At 27.0% G+C, this 15129-nt stretch overlaps 1 pseudogene across 1 annotated transcript; it reads right to left on the reverse strand.

Annotated features, from left to right (window-relative positions):
- Positions 1-9116: 9116 nt before the first annotated feature.
- Positions 9117-12119, reverse strand: LOC124361816 (annotated as a pseudogene). Its single transcript, XR_006922396.1, has one exon. The product of XR_006922396.1 is annotated as a cytochrome b-like (transcript).
- Positions 12120-15129: the final 3010 nt, after the last annotated feature.

The raw sequence follows: 15129 nt of genomic DNA on the forward strand, positions 1-15129 counted from the left end.
AAGTGCAAACTGAATCTGGAATGAATTACACAAATATTAGTCACATAATAATTTAAAAACTCCAAAAATTGCCAATCTACGACAAATATTTAGCTATTTATAGCGTTTTTTCTGGCTTATTAAAGGACATACAACAAATAGTTACATTACCTTTTTTTGTAGATCCCTATATAGCAATTTATAGCCATAAAAGTTTTTAGATTTAAGGTAGAACTAACCGTTTGGCCGCTATCGACTCTAGAAACAAAGTTATTAAAAAGAAATTACGAAATATTTACATTTATTAGCCGAACCAATGGAGATAGAGCAAAATGTCACTGGACCATTTTTGTAGATCGCATTAATTAGTAATAAAATCGAATTTTTATTCTGTGATACAATAAGTAGTTTGGCCGGAATAAAACCCAGAAAACAATATTTCACGTAAAACTAAAAAAATCGATACTTTAAAACGCGTAATGCGGCCAAACCGTTGATGATAGGGCAAAATGTTATTTAATCTTTTTTGTAGATCACGCAATTTGCTAAATCCTGTTGAAAATTTGTTTTGAGCTACGACCAACCGTTTAGCCGCTATCGAGCCCGAAAGGTAAATTTTTGGGCGAAAATTTCTAAATATTTTAATCCAATCTCGTTTTGCGGCCAAACCGATGGAGATATAGCAAAAAGTCACTGGACCTTTTTTGTAGTTCACTTCATTCCTGATTATGAATTTTTCGTCAGATCGAAGCTAGCTCCAACGGTTCGCCCGCTATCGGGTTTTAAAGAAAAGCCTGCAAGGGCAAAAAGGGGTCACTTCGCGAATTTTTTTGAGGGGTTCAAAATTAAAAAATTCCGGTTTTCAGACTTTTCCCGGTGGTTTGAAGACTCCAGCTAGGTGTGTGCAAAATTCGGTGTTTCCAGCACTTCTAGAAGTGGGTTAGAATTTGTATACCCTATCAGTGAGTCAGTCAGTCAGTTACATATGCGGCTGTATATATATGGGACTCGCCTTCGGCTCGCTGGGGGCTACGCCCCCAGGCCCCCAAAGTAAGTGCCCTAAAATTTCGGGGATAAGCGGTATTCGGGGAAAGGTTATGTCCGAGCTTAAGATTAGGGATTTGGGAGTTAAAAGTTGACCCATTTTATCGAATTTTCCAGATTAATTTAAAGTTTTGACTTCAAAGGCCTTTTGTGGCTTAACCGTTAGAGATACGAGAAAAAGTGACTGCACATTTCTTGTCGAAAATTTAATTTTCTCTTTCGATTATGCCATCAGATTTAAGCTACGACCTATAATTTAGGCAGTACAGAGCTTAGGACAAAAGACTGCACTGGCAGTTTAAAAATATCACGTAAAACTTAAAAAATCAACACTTTAAAACGCGTTATGCGGCCAAACCGTTGAGGATAGGGCAAAATGTTACTGAACATTATTTGTAGATCACGCAATTTCATAAATCCTTTTCAATATTTGTTTTGAGCTACGACCAACAGTTTAGCCGCTATCGATCCCGAAAGGTGAATTTTTAGGCGAAAATTTCCAAATACTTTCACTAAATCACGTTTTGCGGCCAAACCAATGGAGATAGAGTAAAGAGTTACTGGGACATTTTTGTAGATCACCTCATTTCCTAACTCCAACGTTCGTCTTATTTCGACCTCAGACCAATGGTTTCGCCGCTATCAAGCCCGAAAACAAAAGTTTCGCGTAAAAATTACAAAAAAATTGCACATAATCACGTTTTTTCGGCCGAACCACTGGATGTAGAGCAAAAAGTCACTGGACCTTTTCTGTAGATCGCGCAATTTGCTAATTTGATGGGTCAATCAGATTTGAGCTACGACCTACGGTTCGGCCACTATCAGGCTCGAAACTTTATTTTAAGCAAAAAAATCTCTGGAATGTCAAACATTCCCGCGTTTTGTCGGCTTAACCACACGAGATAGGAAAAAAAGTCACTAGACCTTTTTTGTAGTTCACTTCATTCCTGACTAAACGATTTTCCGTCAGATCGAAGCTAGCTCCAACGGTTCACCCGCTATCAGGCTTACAAGAAATGCCTGCAGGGGTAAAGAATGCGCGATTTTTTAAGAATTTTTTTGAGGGCTTTAAAAGTAAAAAAAGTCCCGTTTTCAGACTTTTCCTCCGGGTCATATTGTGAAAGGTACCTGCGTGCCAAATTTCAAGTTTCCAGCACTTCTAGAACTATGTTAGAATTTGTATCTATATATCAGTCAGTCAGTTACACATGCGGCTGTATAAGTATTTAGACTCGCCTTCGGCTCGCTGGGGGCTACGCCCCCAGGCCCCCATTTGGGTGTTGGCTAAATTCGGGGATAAGCGTAGTTCTGTGATTGGTTAAATTCAGACGTAAAGTTTCCAAATTTTATGTATCCGTTCTCGAGAATCTTACGGATCGTAATGCTTCGCTAACGATCAGCCAAAAGATGTGTGGTGTATAATATTAATCAATTGATGTGGTAGAAGAGTTTAAAGTTATGTTGTTCGTGAAATTTGGAGACAAGAAGAATTTGGTTTTAACCAAAGTCAGAGGACGTATGTATAACCATAGTTTAATTTTCCGGATTTACCCAAACTTATGACTTTGAGGGCGTTTTGCGGCTTAACCGTTAGAGATACGTGAAAAAGTGACTGGACCTTTCTTGTCGTAAATTTAATTTTATCTTTCGATTCCGTCGTCAGATTTTAGCTGCGACCTTTGGTTTAGCCAGGAATGAGCTCGGGAGAAAAGTCTGCACTGGTCAGCTATCGTGAAGTGTTTAGTACAAACATAATAAAAAACCGACCTTAAGGCAGTATTTTAAGTTGAACAGTTGGTTTAATATCATCAGGAGATTATCTAGTCAAGCCAGGAAATTCCCTGGGGGGGGGGTTAACACATCAGGGGTTTAATTTATTCAGGAGGTTATCTGGTCATACCAGGAAATCCCCGGGAGGGGGTGTTACCGGGGGTTAATTACACAGTTCGGCCTATTTTTTGAGGGTGTTGTGTCTGTGAACATAATAAAAAAACACTCTGTCCCTATCTACTATTGAAGCTTCACTAACGCTCAGCCAACTCCCGACGTGGAGGGGGGTTTTAGTCACTCGGTAACGTAGTAATACAAGGTCAATCTGGAACCAGCCACGAATCGCACTAATTATAGTTGCAAGATTTAAAACCCCTAAAATTGACGACAAAGAATTTGCCTTTTAGAGCATTTACCAGGCTTACGGAAAGATAAACGACAGAAAGCTACTGGACCTTTTTTGTTGATTTTATCAATAGCTAGTTATAAAAAGTTTTACATTTAGACTACGGCCAACGGTTCGGCCACTATCGAGCCCGAAATGTAAGTTTTTAAGTGAAATTTTCGACATAATCACGTTTTACGGCTAAACCATGGAAGATAGAGTAAAAAGTCACTGAAAAATTTGTGTAAATCGCATTATTTTGTATTAAAATCAAATTTTTATTCTCGCCTAGAACTAAGATTTTGTCTGAAATAGAGCCCAGAAAACAATATTTCACGTAAAACTAAAAAAATCTATACTTTAAAACGCGTAATGCGGCCAAACCGTTGATGATAGGGCAAAATGTTATTTACCCTTTTTTGTAGATCACGCAATTTGCTAAATCCCATTGAAAATTTGTTTTGAGCTACGACGAACCGTTTAGCCGCTATCGAGCCCGAAAGGAAAATTTTTGGGCGAAAATTTCTAAATATTTTAATCCAATCTCGTTTTTGCGGCCAAACCGATGGAGATATAGCAAAAAGTCACTGACCTTTTTTGTAGATCACTTCATTCCTGACCATGAATTTTCCGTCAGATTGAAGCTAGCTCAAACGGTTCACCCGCTATCGGGCTTCAAAGGGAAGCCTGCAAGGGCAAAACATGGGTCCATTCGGGAATTTTTTTTGAGGGGTTCAAAAGTAAAAAAATCCGGTTTTCAGACTTTTCCCGGTGGTTTGAAGATACTTGCGACGTGCGTGCAAAATTTCACGTTTCCAGCACTTCTGGAACTATGTTAGAATTAGTATGATTATATGTCAGTGAGTGAGTGAGTTACACATGCGGCTGTATATATATAGGACTCGCCTTCGGCTCGCTGGGGCTACGCCCCCAGGCCCCCAAAGTAGGTGCCTTAAATTCGGGGATATGATTGATTTGGTGATAGGTAAAATTCGGACATGATGTCATGCCAGGAAAATTCGCAGGGAGGGGGTTAACGTTACCTGGGGATAAGACGTCAGGGGGTTATCTGGTCATACCAGGAACTTCCCAGGGGGGGGTTAAGAGATTTGGTGATTGGTAAAATTCGGACATGAGGTCATGCCAGGAAATTCCCTGGTGGGGGGGGGGTTAATGCTACCGGGGAGTAATACATCAGGGGGTTTAATTTACTCAGTTGGTTATTTGGTCATAACAGGAAATTGCGCGGGGGGGGTTAATGTTACCGGGGGTTAATGACACACTTGGACCTATTTTAGAGGGTGTTGTGTCTGTGAACATAATACAAATTCACTCTGTCCCTATCTACTACTGACGCTTAGCTAACCCTCAGCCAGTTTCCAATATGGAGTGTTATTCACTCGTTAACGTGGCAAAGCAAGTGCAAACTGAATCTGGAATGAATTACACAAATATTAGTCACATAATAATTTAAGAACTCCAAAAATTGCCAATCTACGACAAATATTTAGCTATTTATAGCGTTTTCTGGCTTATTAAAAGACATACATCAAAAAGTTATATTACCTTTTTTGTAGATCCCATCAATTTTTAGTCATAAAAACTTTTACATTTAAGCTAGAACTAACCGTTTCGCCGCTATCGACTCTAGAAACAAAGTTATTAAAAAGAAATTACGAAATATTTACATTTATAAGCCGAACCAATGGAGATAGAGCAAAATTTCACTGGACCTTTTTTGTAGATCGCATTAATTACTAATAAAATAAAATTTTTATTGTGGGCTACAAATAATAGTTTGGCCGCAATAAAACCCAGAATACAAATTCTCACGTAAAACTTAGAAAATGAATACTTTTAAACGCGCTGTGCGCCCAAACCATTGAGGGTAGGGAAAAAAGTTACATGACCTTTTTTGTAGATCACGCCATTTACTAAATCCCATTGAAAATTTCGGGTGTTGGCCAAATTCGGGGATAAGCGGAATTCGGAAGTTTTAATCAAAGTTTTGACTTTAATGGCGTTTTTACGGGTTAACCGTTAGAGATACGAGAAAAAGTGACTGGACCTTTCTTGTCGAAAATTTAATTTTCTCTTTCGATTATGCCATCAGATTTAAGCTACGACCTATAATTTAGGCAGTACAGCGCTTAGGACAAAAGACTGCACTGGGCTGTTCTAAAAAAATTCACTTAATCGCGTTTTGCGGCCCAAACCAATCGAGGTAGAGTAAAAAGTCACTAGACCTTTTTTGTAGAACACTTCATTCCAATATTATCGCACTTATTATCCAACATTAATAATATTGAAATTTAATATTAAGTTGGGATTAATATAAATTTCTTAATTATTTAAACTATATTACTCATATTTATGCATATGGAATATTCAATATTGAATTAAAATTTAATTGAATATAATTATTAGCTTTGTCACTTATAATCATAATTTTAAATTGATTTTAACATTTATTTAATTCTAAAATGTTTTATTAGTTCATACTATAGATTAATTCTATTAATATTCATTATTACTTACTGTATGTCATAATTGTTAATTCAACCTTCTTTCTTTCTCTTATTAGAAAGAAGGTTGATATATTTAATAATTATATGAAATTTAATATTAAGTTGGGATTAATATAAATTTCTTAATTATTTAAACTATATTACTCATATTTATGCATATGGAATATTCAATATTGAATTAAAATTTAATTGAATATAATTATTAGCTTTGTCACTTATAATCATAATTTTAAATTGATTTTAACATTTATTTAATTCTAAAATGTTTTATTAGTTCATACTATAGATTAATTCTATTAATATTCATTATTACTTACTGTATGTCATAATTGTTAATTCAACCTTCTTTCTTTCTCTTATTAGAAAGAAGGTTGATATATTTAATAATTATATGAAATTTAATATTAAGTTGGGATTAATATAAATTTCTTAATTATTTAAACTATATTACTCATATTTATGCATATGGAATATTCAATATTGAATTAAAATTTAATTGAATATAATTATTAGCTTTGTCACTTATAATCATAATTTTAAATTGATTTTAACATTTATTTAATTCTAAAATGTTTTATTAGTTCATACTATAGATTAATTCTATTAATATTCATTATTACTTACTGTATGTCATAATTGTTAATTCAACCTTCTTTCTTTCTCTTATTAGAAAGAAGGTTGATATATTTAATAATTATATGAAATTTAATATTAAGTTGGGATTAATATAAATTTCTTAATTATTTAAACTATATTACTCATATTTATGCATATGGAATATTCAATATTGAATTAAAATTTAATTGAATATAATTATTAGCTTTGTCACTTATAATCATAATTTTAAATTGATTTTAACATTTATTTAATTCTAAAATGTTTTATTAGTTTCATACTATAGATTAATTCTATTAATATTCATTATTACTTACTGTATGTCATAATTGTTAATTCAACCTTCTTTCTTTCTCTTATTAGAAAGAAGGTTGATATATTTAATAATTATATGAAATTTAATATTAAGTTGGGATTAATATAAATTTCTTAATTATTTAAACTATATTACTCATATTTATGCATATGGAATATTCAATATTGAATTAAAATTTAATTGAATATAATTATTAGCTTTGTCACTTATAATCATAATTTTAAATTGATTTTAACATTTATTTAATTCTAAAATGTTTTATTAGTTCATACTATAGATTAATTCTATTAATATTCATTATTACTTACTGTATGTCATAATTGTTAATTCAACCTTCTTTCTTTCTCTTATTAGAAAGAAGGTTGATATATTTAATAATTATATGAAATTTAATATTAAGTTGGGATTAATATAAATTTCTTAATTATTTAAACTATATTACTCATATTTATGCATATGGAATATTCAATATTGAATTAAAATTTAATTGAATATAATTATTAGCTTTGTCACTTATAATCATAATTTTAAATTGATTTTAACATTTATTTAATTCTAAAATGTTTTATTAGTTCATACTATAGATTAATTCTATTAATATTCATTATTACTTACTGTATGTCATAATTGTTAATTCAACCTTCTTTCTTTCTCTTATTAGAAAGAAGGTTGATATATTTAATAATTATATGAAATTTAATATTAAGTTGGGATTAATATAAATTTCTTAATTATTTGATTAATTTTTTTCTTGGTCTTATTTTTATAACTTGTATTTATTTTTATTTCCTATTTTCTTTTATTGCCTTAATAAAGTTTGATTCTTTCTTTTTTATTAGTTTGTTAAATTGATTATATGAATAACTATTAAATTAATTTTTATTCAGTAATTAGTATTAATTTTAATTTTATTTTTGATTTAGATATTTAATTAGGTTTGGTTAAATTTGTGCCAGCATTCGCGGTTAGACAATTAATCCAAGTTAATATTTTAGGTTAAGTATTTTATTTGAATTTAATTTTTTTTTGCTTAGGTGGAATTTGTATTTAAATTAATTTCTATTTTTTTGTAATGCGAAATTTATTTTTTAAACTAGGATTAGATACCCTATTATTGTAAATTTAAATTTTATTCCTGAATAGTATTAGTTATGTTCTTTTAAACTCGAAGAATTTGGCGGTAAATTAATCTTACTAGAGGAACCTGTTTTTTAATTGATAAACCACGATTTTTTATACTTAAATTAAATTTGTATATCTCTATAATTTGGAGTGTGTTTTAAGATTTATTCTCTTTTACTTTTAAAGATTTATATTAGGTCAAGGTGCAGTTTTATTTAAGTAAACATGGGTTACTTTAATTATAAATTATTAGGATAATAATTTTTATAATTATTTTGAATAAGGATTTAGTAGTAATTTCGAATAAATATTCGTTTTGAATTTTGTTCTAATTTATGTACATATCGCCCGTCACTCTCAATAATATGGGATAAGTCGTAACAAAGTAGTTTTACCGGAAGGTGAAGCTAGAAAGTCAGATAGTAGCTTATATTAAAGCTTATTATTTACATTAATACAAAAATTTATTAATTTTATCTGATAATATTTTCTTATTTTTATTTATTTTTATTATAATATTATTTTATTTTTTTTTAGTAATATTATTAAAATAATTTTTATTTTTAACTGATTAGGTTTTTATTATTATTATTTTTAATTCATTTTTAGTACCTTTTGTATCATGGTTGATTTAATATTTTATTTATAATTTTTTTCCCGAAAATTAGATATTTATTTTTATATTTTTTTAATGTTTTATATTTATTTATAATTTAAAAATGGTAATTAAAAGTTAATCGTTCTTTTTATATCTGGTTACTTTAGAAATTAATTTAATTAAGGATTGATGGTTGATTTTTATTTAAAATTTGTTTTTCTTAAATTTCTTAGGATAAGCTAAGTTTTTTATTTAAAATTTTTTTTTTATTCAATTTTACAGCTTTAATATTATGCATTTTTAGTTTTTAATATATTAATTTATTTAAATTTAATTTTTTTATATTTATTTTTTTATAAGGTTTATTTATTGAATAAAATTTTATTTAAAATACTGATTAAATTAGTATAATTTTAATTTATATTTTATGAACTCGACATATTTAATTTTCAACTGTTTATCAAAAACATTTCTTTTAGTAAAATTTTAAAAGTAAATTCTGCCCTATGATTATTTAAATGGCTGCAGTATTCTGACTGTGCAAAGGTAGCATAATAATTAGTCTTTTAATTGAAGGCTGGTATGAATGAATAGATGAGGGATTAATTTTATTTTTTTTAATTTTATAATTTGATTTTTAGGTAAAAAAGCCTAATTTTTTTTTTGGGACGATAAGACCCTATAGAACTTTAATTTTAATAAGTTTTATGTATTTTTTAGTAAATTTATCTTTTAATTTTATTAATTTTTTTTCTGGGGCGGAAGATAAATTTGACTTTATTTTTTTAATTCATTTAATTTATGTAATTTAGATCCAATAATGATTTTAAGATTAAGTTACCTTAGGGATAACAGCGTTATTTTAATGAGGAGTTCTTATCTATATTAAAGTTTGCGACCTCGATGTTGAATTAAGATTAGATTGAGGGGCAGGTTTTTCATTTCTAAGTCTGTTCGACTTTTAAATTCTTACATGATTTGAGTTCAAACCGGTGTAAGCCAGGTTGGTTTCTATCTAGAAATATTAAGATTTTTTTAGTACGAAAGGACCATTAAATCCAATTTATATTGTGTTGAAATAATGCTAGATTGGCAGATTTTAGTGCAATAAATTTAGAATTTATAAAAATGATTAATTCATATCTAGTAATTTTTTTTATTACATCTTTAATTTTAATTATTTTAGTAATAGTTTCTGTCGGTTTTTTTCACTTTATTAGAACGCAAGGTTCTAAGTTATATACAGATTCGCAAAGGCCCAAATAAAGTAGGTTTTATGGGCTTACTGCAACCTTTTAGAGATGGTATTAAGCTTTTTTTAAAGGAGCAGGTTTGACCAATTAATTCTAATTCATTAATTTATTATTTATGCCCTTTATTTAGTTTGATTCAATCTTTATTTATTTGGTGTTTATTTCCTTTTTATTGAAATTGTATTAGATTTTGTTTTTGGTATGTTATTTTTTTTATGTTGTTCTAGACTTAGAATTTATGGTCTTATTATTTGTGGCTGATCTTCAAATAGAAGTTATTCTATGTTAGGATGTATTCGTAGAATTTCACAGGCTATTTCTTATGAGGTTTCATTATCTTTAATTATATTATGTTTTTTTTTAATAATTAATGGTTACAATTTTATTAATTTTTTTGTTTTTCAGATTAGTAGATGATTTTTTTTTTGTTCAGTTCCTATATTTTTATGCTGATTTTCTTGTTGTTTAGCTGAGAGAAATCGTACACCATTTGATTTTTCTGAGGGGGAAAGTGAATTAGTTTCTGGATTTAATATTGAGTATGGTTCTGGCGGATTTGCTTTATTATTTATTTCTGAATATGCTAGTATTATTTTTATTTCTAGTTTAACTGTTATTATTTTTTTTGGGGGTGATTTTTATAGATTTATTTTTTTTATTAAGTTAATTTTTTTTTGTTTTTTATTTATTTGAGTTCGTTGTTCTTTTCCTCGGTTTCGTTATGATAAACTTATATATTTAGCATGGAAGTGTTATCTTCCTATTTCTTTAAGTTTTATTATTTTTTTTGTTTTTATTAAGGTTTTAGTCTTTTATCATTTTTTTTTGTAAAGTTATTAAATTTCTCTTTCCTATATTTTCAAAATATAAACTTTATATAAGCTAAATAACTATTTAATAATTTTATCTCATATTTTTGAAATTAATGGATCTCTGATAAAGTAAATAAAATATATAACTGTTAATATTATTCCTGTTTCTGTATAGGGTAGTTCTACAGGCCGTGCTCCAATTCATGTTAGAAGAATTACTGTTGAAGAAAATATTCAAAAGTTGATTTGATTAATTGGATAAAATTCAATTCCTTTAAATTTTATTTTTATGGAGAATGGTAAAATTATTAAAATTAAAATTGATAAAAACAATGCCATCACCCCCCCTAATTTATTAGGAATTGACCGTAGAATTGCATATGCAAATAAGAAGTATCATTCAGGTTGAATGTGAATTGGGGTTACCATAGGGTTTGCAGGAGTAAAATTATCTGGGTCTGATAATATGTAAGGTTCAGTTATATTTAAAATTAGAAGTATAGTGATGATAATTGAAAATCCTATTAAGTCTTTAATTGAGAAATATGGGTGAAATGGAATTTTGTCAATGTTTGAGTTAATCCCAATTGGGTTATTTGAACCTGTTATATGAAGAAAAAATAGATGAATAATTGTTATTATTATAATAATAAATGGTAAAAGAAAATGAAGTCTAAAAAATCGTGATAGTGTTGCATTATCTACAGCGAATCCTCCTCAAATTCAGTTAACTAATATTCTTCCAATGTAAGGGAGCGCTGACAATAAATTTGTAATAACAGTTGCTCCTCAAAAAGATATTTGACCTCATGGTAAAACGTACCCTAAGAATGCTGTAGCTATTGTTAATAATATAATTATTACTCCTACTATTCATGTCTTAATAAACTTGTATGATCCATAATATATACCTCGTCGTCCTGTATGTAAATATATGCAGATAAAAAATATTGATGCACCATTTGAATGGATTGTTCGCATTAATCAACCATAATTTACATCTCGAGTAATGTGATTTACTCTATTAAATGCTATTTCAATATTTGATGTATAATGTATTGATAATAAAATACCTGTAATTAGTTGAATAGTTAAGCATAAACCTAAAATTGATCCAAAATTTCATCATGATGATAAATTTAAAGGGGCTGGTAAATCAATTAATGAGTAATTAATAATTTTAATAATTGGGTTATTTTTTCGTATTGGCTTATTCATAAGTTTTTTTTCGTAAAGGTCCTTCGTGTAATTTGACAATTTTTGTTGTGGAAATTATAGTTAATAGTAAAAATATTACTATAATTATAGTAATGATTATTGATTTTTCATTGTATAATTTGATTATTGAAATTTTTTCTATTGGGTTATTTTCTGATAATTCTAGTTTATCTATTACTTGGTTTTCATTTATTATTTCGTCACTGATAATAATAAAAATAATTATTGTTAATGTTATATTTATATTTAATTTAAATTTTTCATTTGATGCAATTCTTCTTATATATATAAATAGAATCATTAATCCACCAATTATTATTAAAAATGTAATTATTATAAATCATGTTGTAATTATTATTTTATTTATTAACATACATATAAATAATGTTTGTACAATAAGTATTATTCCTATGGACATAGGGTTTTTTAATAAAATAAGTATTATTGGGATAATAATTATAATTTTTAATAGTGTAATTTTAATTACAGCAAATAGTTTATTAAAATATTAATTTTGGAGATTAAAGATGTAAATTCTACTTTGCTGATGTTTTAAAGATAGAAATCTAAATTTAGTTTACAAGACTAATATTTTATATTAAATTATTAAAACTAATGAATTTTTTATTTTTTTTATTTATGTTTGTATTTAGTTTAATTTCTATAATCTATATTCGTAATCATATTCTTTTATGTTTATTAAGATTGGAATTTTTAGTTTTATCACTGCTTTGTATAATTATATTGATTTGTTTAATATCTAATTATACATTTTATCTTTATATTTATTTTATAACTTTTTATGTTTGTGAGGGTGTTTTAGGCTTAAGAATTTTAGTTTCTTTAATTCGAAGTCATGGAAATGATTATTTAAATTCTATTATATTATGATAAAATTTATTTTATTTGTTTTTTTTTTAACCCCCCTTTTATTTATTAATTATTGATTTTTAATTCAGTTTTTTTTTATTTTTTTAATATTGTTATTTTTAGTAAATAGTTGTTATGGGTTTTTTGGTTCAGTTAGTTATTTTTTTGGTATTGATAACATTTCTTATGGTTTAATTATTTTAAGAATTATAATTAGTAGTTTAATAATTTTATCTAGATCATCTATTTTTGGTTCATTAATATCTTCATTCTTTTTATTTTGTTGTTATCTATTAATAATTAGTTTAATTTTAATTTTTTGTGTTATAAAGATAATTATTATATATTTTTTTTTTGAGTTTAGACTTATTCCCCTTTTTTTAATTATTATAGGTTGAGGGTATCAGCCAGAACGTTTAATTTCAGGTTTATACTTGTTTTTTTATACTTTGTTAGCCTCTTTACCTTTATTATTAGTAATTATTTATTTATATATAAGTTTTGGTAGTATAAGTTTTGATTATAATTTTGGTGTCTCATTAAGTTTCATAATACATTTTATAATATTAATTGCTTTTATAGTTAAATTGCCATTGTATATATTTCATTTATGATTACCTAAAGCTCATGTTCAAGCTCCTGTAAGAGGTAGAATAATTTTAGCTGGCCTACTATTGAAAATTGGTGGTTATGGTATTCTTCGTTTTATATTTATTTATGAATATTTGTTTATTAATTTTAGATGATTTTGATATTCTTTATCATTAGTTGGTTCTTGTTTAGTTAGATTAGTATGTCTAATTCAAGGTGATGTAAAATGTTTAATTGCTTATTCTTCTATTGCTCATATATGTATATGTTTAATAGGAATGTTATCAATAACTAAATTTGGTTTAATTGGTTCTTATTTAATAATAATTGGTCATGGGCTTTGTTCGTCGGGTTTATTTTGTTTAGCTAATATTTCTTATGAACGTTTTTTGAGCCGTAGTTTTTTTATTAATAAGGGTTTAATATTATTTATACCTAGAATAAGAATAATGTGATTTATATTTTGTTCTTTTAATATAAGTTGCCCCCCTAGAATTAATTTTATTAGTGAAATTATAATTATAAATAGAATAATTATGTATTGATCTGGTTCATTAATTTTTATTATTTTTATATCTTTTTTTACTGCTTGTTTCAGATTTTATTTATTTAGTTTTACACAACATGGTAAATATCATAATTTGTATTGTTATAGTCTTGGCAATGTTCGTGAATACCTTCTTATAATTGTTCATTTAATACCATTATTTTTAATTATTTTATTTATAGATTGTATTTTTTGATAATTTAAGTAGTTTAAAAAAAATAAAGAGTTGTGGTTTCTTAGATGTATATTACCTTAAATTTTGTTAAAATTAAATGTTTACTTATATTGATTTTTGATTTTATTTATTTTTTCTGTTTTCTTATTTATTTCTTCTTTATATTTTATATATAATGGAATTTTTTTAATATTGGAGTGGAATATTATATTAATTAATTCTTTAAGAATTAATTATTTAATAATTTTTGATTGAGTATCTATTTCTTTTTCATCAGTTGTTATATTAATTTCTTCAATGGTTGTTTTTTACAGTTCTGATTATATAGGTTTTGGTTATTATAATAGAAATCGTTTTTTGTTTTTAGTTATTTTATTTGTTTTTAGTATAATTTTAATAATTATCAGACCTAATTTAATTAGAATTCTTTTAGGTTGAGATGGGTTAGGTCTTGTATCTTATTGTTTAGTTATTTACTATAATTCAATGAAAAGATATTTAGCTGGAATAATTACTTGTTTAACTAATCGAATTGGTGATATTGGTTTATTAATTTCTGCTTGTTGAATTATATCTTATGGGGGATGGCATTTTATGTATTACTTAGATTATTATAATGAATATATTTTTTATTTAATAACTATTTCTTGTTTTACAAAGAGAGCTCAAATTCCTTTTTCTTGTTGACTACCTGCTGCCATAGCAGCTCCAACACCTGTTTCTTCATTAGTTCATTCGTCTACTTTAGTTACAGCCGGAGTTTATTTATTAATTCGTTTTTATAATAGTTTCAATTTTAATAATTATATATTTTTATTTATTAGTTTGGTAACTATAACTTTTTCTTCTATTTGTGCAATTTATGAATTTGATTTAAAAAAAATTATTGCTTTATCTACTCTAAGTCAGTTAGGTTTAATGATAAGTTCTTTATTCTTAGGTCTTCTTGATTTATCATTTTTTCATTTATTAAGACATGCTATATTTAAATCTCTATTATTTCTTTGTTCAGGTATTTTTATTTTTTATATAAATGATAATCAAGATATTCGATTAATAGGATCAGTATGTATATTAATACCTTTTACAACTTCTTGTTTTAATATTGCTAATTTAACTTTATGTGGAATTCCATTTTTATCTGGGTTTTATTCTAAGGATATAATTATTGAATATATAGTAAGAAATCAATTAAATTACTTAGTTTTTGTAATTTTTTATTTTTCTCTAGGTTTAACCGCTTTTTATAGATTTCGTTTATTTTATTATTCAATGATTCATAATAATAAGTTTATTAGTATAAATT

Source organism: Homalodisca vitripennis, chromosome 5 (genome assembly GCF_021130785.1).
Source record: "Homalodisca vitripennis isolate AUS2020 chromosome 5, UT_GWSS_2.1, whole genome shotgun sequence".
Taxonomy (NCBI): domain Eukaryota; kingdom Metazoa; phylum Arthropoda; class Insecta; order Hemiptera; family Cicadellidae; genus Homalodisca; species Homalodisca vitripennis.